Source organism: Hipposideros armiger, unplaced genomic scaffold, assembly GCF_001890085.2.
Source record: "Hipposideros armiger isolate ML-2016 unplaced genomic scaffold, ASM189008v1 scaffold_150, whole genome shotgun sequence".
Classification (NCBI taxonomy): Eukaryota; Metazoa; Chordata; class Mammalia; order Chiroptera; family Hipposideridae; genus Hipposideros; species Hipposideros armiger.
In genome coordinates, this window is record NW_017731500.1 from 3274244 (window position 1) to 3281209 (window position 6966).

The window sequence follows — 6966 nt, forward strand, 5'->3', positions numbered from 1 at the left end:
ATTTACTTATTTCTTATTCAAGAGACAATCATTGCAATTTGCTTCTAAATGCATAATAAGTAAAGGACAGACTAAGCATGCTATTTTAAAGACATTATTTTGACTCCCTTTTATTTTGCAATAAAGGTCCTTAATGAAGAGAGATTTAGTGACAAAAATACCATGCACGTAAATGCAGTAAATCCTTGGCATTTTCTTTTTTTCTTTTTTTTTTTTTTTAAGGTTTGCAGCTATTTTATTTACAAGTATACATTTAACACAATGAAATAAACACTGATCTATGGAAGCCTAGTTAATAGTAGTGTAACAGTAGGTATCATTTTGATGATTACATTATTTTAAACAACAAACTACTCTGAAAAAATTAATGCCGATAAAATTCTTGGTCATAATATTAAGAAATACAATATATAAATTGAAAATATGATTGCTTAAAATTTGAAAGTGGAAGTGAACTCATGTGGACAGAGTCAGAGTTTAACATAATCTGAAAGAAGGGGGCGGGAGAAAGCTCTGACCCAAATGAAATCTTTCAGGTTAACAGAAGAAAAACGAAGCAGAGTTTATCTTCAAGGATAATGGGCAGTTTGCATCTTCAGGTAGGACAGGTCCGTGTCCTCAGATCCCGCAGTGGAATTATATCACCGAGCAGGAAGACTTCCCTTGTGAAGCGGCCCCATCAATTTTCTCTGCCTCCAAAATTATCCTTCTAAAAACATCCACAGCAGTCTGATTTTCTTTAGCAGAAGATTCCAAAAAAGCCACGTTCCAAGATTCTGCTAACGCTTTCCCTTCTTCATAACTGATCACCCTTTCCATGTGTAGGTCTTTCTTATTCCCAACGAACATAATAAGTATTTGCACTTTCCCCACTATATCCAACAATTTGCCATGGATAACTTTAATCACTCCGAAACTTTTGACTGATGTAACAGAATACACAAGACTAGAACCATTAATATCTATGGAGTATGTCTGAGGAAAGATGGAATATTCATCTTGCCCAGCTGGGTCTACAAGTTGAAGATGATATTCTTGTCCATTTACTGTGATCAATGTTGTGCAAGTGTTCTCTATGGTTGGATCATAGGAGTCAACAAATTGGCCTTCAATAAACTGAATCGTCAATGGGGATTTCCCCATGGACCGGTAGCCCAAGATCGCGATCTTCTGGGACTCGGACTGCGGCATCTTGGCGACCTCCTCAGGCCCGGGCCAACCACATCAACTACGGCGGCGGCGGCCACGCCAGGGCCGGCGTTTTTTTTTAATGTATTAGGTCAATATATTTTACTCCCTCCTGTTGAACTGTCACTTAAACCAGCAGCACAGTTTTTTGTTTTGCTTTGTCTTAGAAACAAACAAAAAATGCATGGTTTAAAAAATAGATTTGCATTTTGTTTTCTGTAAGGTATTCCGAAGCCTTTACTTTAAATAAGCAAAGTGATATAAAAACAATGAACAAATATTAGCCTGCTTTCAAACACAATATGTGTGAAATACTGTGATGTAATAATCACCCAAAAAGAGGTTGGTTGAATTCTCAAACTGCTAAGTTTGAGAAGTTCCTGAAATGGCAACAATGCACATCAGCTTTGCATATTATTTTGGATGGCCACCTCCCCCGAACAAAGCAACGTCCACCGTATCCTCTGGAGTGATTGAAACATGAACCATTCATCTGATATTTTCTATGGATTTTAAGGCATTTGCATTGTGGATTGAGAGACAGATATAGAAAGTAGAGCTTACCAAAGAAAGAGATAAAAATATGGGCAGGTAACAGGAGTGGCAGCCTGTGTCTTGGGTCTCTAAATGCACATCCTTTATTCTCACTGAGAAGCTGGATTTGGAAAGGAGTTCTACCAACGAAAGGAGGAGGAGGAGGAAGCAGGACAACCAGGATCGTAAGGATCATCACTAAATATATCTACATCAGCTACCTCTATGGTGAGGCAGTGAATGTTCCAGTTTATTCCAAACCCTAGAGCTCTGGCTTTCCTTTCTCTCCATCTTCATTTCTTTCTGACTTTGCTTAATTATTGAGAAAATAAGAGGATTTATCTGACCTTGACTGTTTGGGAAATAAAGACTCTGATAAAAACAAAAGTATAAGAGGTTCCTTGGTTTGAAGCCAGTAGGGGACACGGGCAGCAAGTCCTCAAAAGAGGAAAATCTAGGTTTGGAGTGGCTTATTAAGTTGACTTTTTTTTTCTTGAGTATCATTCCCAGAACACCTTCCCAGAGACTGGCAATGTGCCAGTTTCATAGCTATGTTTGCTGTCTAGCTCCTTTTGAATTTACTATACTGTGTTCTCTCACAGCCAATGCATGAGCTCACTTCTCCCCAATTATCTTTTCTTTCACAGGACACTACCATCAGGTACAAATATTCTTGCAGGATATATTCAACACCACTTTTCTGTAGCCCAATATTTAAGAGTCTTAGCAAAACATGGAAAAGGTTGTTGGACTCATTGACTCTTCCCATAGTCAAGGAATTTTGTGATAAAGGCTGACAAACATGATGCATATTGGGAACTCTGTTTTTATGTTTTTCTCTAGCTGAGACTGTATCAATCTGCTGAGGCATTTTAAGGATTTGAATTGCTTTGCCAATATTTATTTGAGATGCAACTAGGAGCTACAAGTTGATTATGAATCTGGGAGGAGTAGAACAGGAACATTTATCGAGCTAAATGCATTGGCAGCCACTCCACCCACAAGAGGAAGATAAAAATAAGTGAAAATAAACAATTAGTAATGTATGTCATTTAGCTCACAAATGCAGCGTATGTTTTCTTGAGCTGAATGTGAAACATTCTATCACTGACTATATATACATATCAGCTCAGAAAGGCAATATAAGTTCTCCAGAGTTGAATAGTATAAACATAAAAAATAATTGTATAGTAGAAACAAATGGTCTTTCAAACATTCTTTGTGTAGAAAGGACCCTGAGACGTCTCCTAGGCATGAAATGCTACTCTGCTAAAAATGATGAAGCTGATGTAACTTTAGACTCTTTTAACGAGAAAAAAAGAAATAACAGATTTCTTTCAATTGTTGATGTGTTCTATATTACTATACCATAATAGTAATTTTATTTTATTTTATTCATTTTTTAATTTTTGTTTTAGCTGAGCCATCCTGCCACCTGTTGGCAGCTCAGCAGCAGCTGAGCTCAGGCCGTGAATTGAACCAGCGATCCTGTTGCTCAAAGCTTGCACTCTTGAGTAAGCTCTCAACCAACTGAAGCACATGGTTGGCCCTACTATAATAGTAATTTTATATTACTATAATAGAACTAGTAATTTAACAGAAGAGCCCAAAAGTGCCATGGAGACCTAACTTTGCTGAAAGAAATAGGTGTGTTGAGGAAGGAGATAGGGGTCAAGACAGATTGGCTGAGATGGACCTTATGTCCTCTGGGAAAATAGAAAGTTATGATTTTTCTATGTCTGGAATTGGAAATTGATGATAAATTACTCTATAAGAAATAACTTCTACCTTAGTCTGACACATAGCTGTAGTAACCCTAATTATCACCCAGGGATGAGGTCTTCATCCAGTTATGCAGGGAGGAAAAAAAATAGGGAAGGTAGAGCACGAGGCAGCCTTTTGCAAAGTAGTGTTTACTTCAGAGTCTGTGATACCCAGTGGGAGAAAATGACCAACTCAGAGTACAGGGTACTTGTTAAGGAGAAGTGGAGGTGGAAGTGTAAAAAATGGGTACAGTTAGCAGACTTTGATTCCACAAGCAAAAGAATAAGTTTACACACAGACCTTATACCCTTCACAAAAATTGACTCAAAGTGGGTCATAGGCCTAAATGTGAACCAAAACACTATAAAACCTCTAGAAGATAACGTTCAAGAAAATCTAGATGACTTTGGGTAAGGTGATGTCATTTTAGATGCAATACTAAAGATACAATACTTAAGAAAAATAATTGACAAGTTGACTCTATTAAAGCTAAAACATTCTGCTCTGTGAAAGACACTGTCAAAATAATCAGAAGTCAAGCCACAGAGACCGCATCTGCAAAAGTCATATCTGGCAAAAGACCGTTCTCCAAAATATACAAAGAACTCTTAAATCTCAACAATAGGAAAACAAAAACCTGATTAAAAAATGGGCAAAAGATCTAAAAAGGTACCTCACCAAAGAAGATACACAGATGGCAGTAAGCATATGAAAAGATGCCCCACATCGTATGTGATGAGGGAAACACTAATTAAAACAACAAGGATGTAGCACTACACACCTATTACAACAGTCAAAATCTGGAATACTGATAACGCCAAATGCTGATGAGGACATGGAGCAACAGGAACTCTCATACATTGCTGGTGGGAGTGCAACGTGGTCCAGCCACTTTAGAAACAGATTATTGATTTCTCATAAAACAATCATGCTCTTATTATCTGATACTGCAATCATGCCCCTTGGAATTTACCCCAAGGAGCTAAAAACTCATGCCCACCCAAAAATCTTCACGAGGGTGTTTATAGCAGCTTTGTTCACAATTGCCAAAACTTAGAAGCAACCAAGATGTCCTTTAGTGGGTGAGTGAATAAATAAACTGCGGTACATTCAGACAATGAGTGTACAATATTATTTAGTGCTAATAAGAAATGAGCTATGAAGTCGTGAAAAGACATGGAGGAACTGCAAATGCGTATCACAAGAGAATGAAGACAATCTGAAAAGGCTACATACTGGATCATTCCAACTACATGACATTCTGGGAAAGGCAAAAGCTGTGTAGACGCAAAAAAAATCAGTGATTGCCAGGGGTGGGGGTGGTGTAGGGAGCAGAATAGGTGGGGCACAGGGGATCTTTAGAGCGACGAGAATACTCTGTGTGCTATTATAATGATGGGTATGCTCATACGTGCATTTACATGGTGGAAAGTTCTCAAACTTAGTTGTCTGACCTCGTATGTCACTATGCTTTTGTCCAAACCCACAGAATGTACAACACCAAGAGTGAACCAACCCTAAGCTAAACTATGGACTTTGGGTGATTATGATGGGTTCATGTAGATTTATCCTTGGTTTAAAAAATGGACCATTTTGGTAAGTGATGTTCACTCCAGAAGAGACTGTGCATGTATGTGGTATCAGAGGGTATATGGCAAAGCTCTTTGACTTCTTCTCAATTGTGTTGTAAACCTAAAACTGCTCTAAAAAAAATAAAGTATTTTTAAAAATGAAAGAGAGCAGACCTTGTCATTAGTAATTCTTATTTTAGATCTACAAAAATGATGATAATTTCAGATCTCTGGCACAGTGTATGTTGACATATAAACATGTAAGTTAACATCCTCACATCCTGACAGGTTAAAAACCTGTTTGAGAAAAAAATTGTCAACAAATTATGTCACAAGGATCCCAAACTGTAGACTACCAGTATTCTTCCAAGTTGGATGCCCTTTTCAGAAAACAAGTTATAAAACTTCTATTTTCAGACAGGTTCCAAGGGAATAGTTCTGAGACAGCTCCTGGGTTGGCTTATGTTAAAATTCACTATTTTAAACAATTCTTTCTTTACTGAGGAGGCAAGAAATAAATATAATCCTTTTTTTTTTAGTTTTTACTGAATGTATCATATTTTTATTGAACTTTTTTAGCACCACCACCACCCCCTGCCCAATTGACAAACCAAAAATCGTATTTTTTTTTCTTAAGCTACTTTAGAGGGATGAAATGTTATATATACATAACCAAGATTGCAGTAACACTTTCTCTTTGTTCAAGTTAATATTGGCACTTACGTATCAATAAATTTTCATAGAAATATGGAGCTTCTCCATGTCTGTATTTCACCAAATAAAAAATTTCCCAAATGCATTATCTTTTTAAAATTAATTAATGAGGTTTAATATCTTAATATTAAGTATTTTTTTAAAAAGTAATGAAAATGTTTGGAAGGTAAAAGGTATTTCAGCCACCATAGATCTTTCAGAAAACATCATCAGCTATAACAGCCTGTCTCTCTAAATATATCTATTTTATTCTGCTTTGCTAGCAACCCTTATCACATACACCTACTCTTTTCTGGTATTATCCTATTCCATGTGAGTTAATTCCATATGTGGTAGCAGAATACAAAAATATTAAGAGTAACAACTTTTATAATAGCTTGTTTCTCTAAATGTATCTATGTTATTCTGCTTTACCAGCATCCTTATCACATATACCTATTTTTTCTGGTATTATCCTTTTCCATGTGAGTTAATTCCATATTTGGTAGCAAGATACAAAATATCAAGAATAACAACTCCTATTACATGCCCACTAAGCAAGCATATTACATATATTATTTTGTGTAAGCCTCACCAGAGGTGTGGGGGTGGGGAGGGAGAGAGAAGAGAGGAAGAGAGAGAGAGAGAGAGAGAGAGAGAGAGAGAGAGAGAGAGAGAGAGAGAGAGAGAAAGAGAGGAGGGGAGGGAGAGAGGAAGGAAGGAAGGTGGAAAAAGAAAGATGGAAAGGAAAACCTGTTTGCATGGTAGGTTTTATTTCCATTGTTTTATTTTTTTAGAAAATCAAAGCTCAGAGTTTTAAAAGATGAAATGTTTCCCCCAAGAATATGCAGCTAAAGAATGATGAAACCAAAATTTGAATACACATCTACATACCTCCAAAAGTTATTATTTTTCAACCATGTTAAACTTCCACATTTGTAAAATAATTATAATGTTTCCCTTAGAAAATTGTTAAGATAACTAAGTAAGGTCTTTATAAAGTGCTTAGCTTGACACTGGAAGGTGGTAGCCATTCAACCAATGGTATACAGACCTGGGTACCTGGAAGTGGGGTACACAACAACTACCTAAGAATGGAGAGCTGACTTTCAAATTGGGTAAGGAGCAGAGGCTGGAAAAATAGGGAAGTGCATGGTAGAAAGGAAATAAAAAACAAACAACTTGTATCATCTTAGAAAATTCCGAGATCGCCATC

General features: G+C 36.8%; 1 pseudogene across 1 annotated transcript; it reads right to left on the bottom strand.

Moving 5' to 3' along the window:
- Positions 1 to 220: 220 nt before the first annotated feature.
- On the bottom strand, positions 221 to 1238 carry LOC109387199 (GTP-binding protein Rheb pseudogene; annotated as a pseudogene). Its single transcript, XR_002124940.1, has one exon. The product of XR_002124940.1 is annotated as a GTP-binding protein Rheb pseudogene (transcript).
- Positions 1239 to 6966: the final 5728 nt, after the last annotated feature.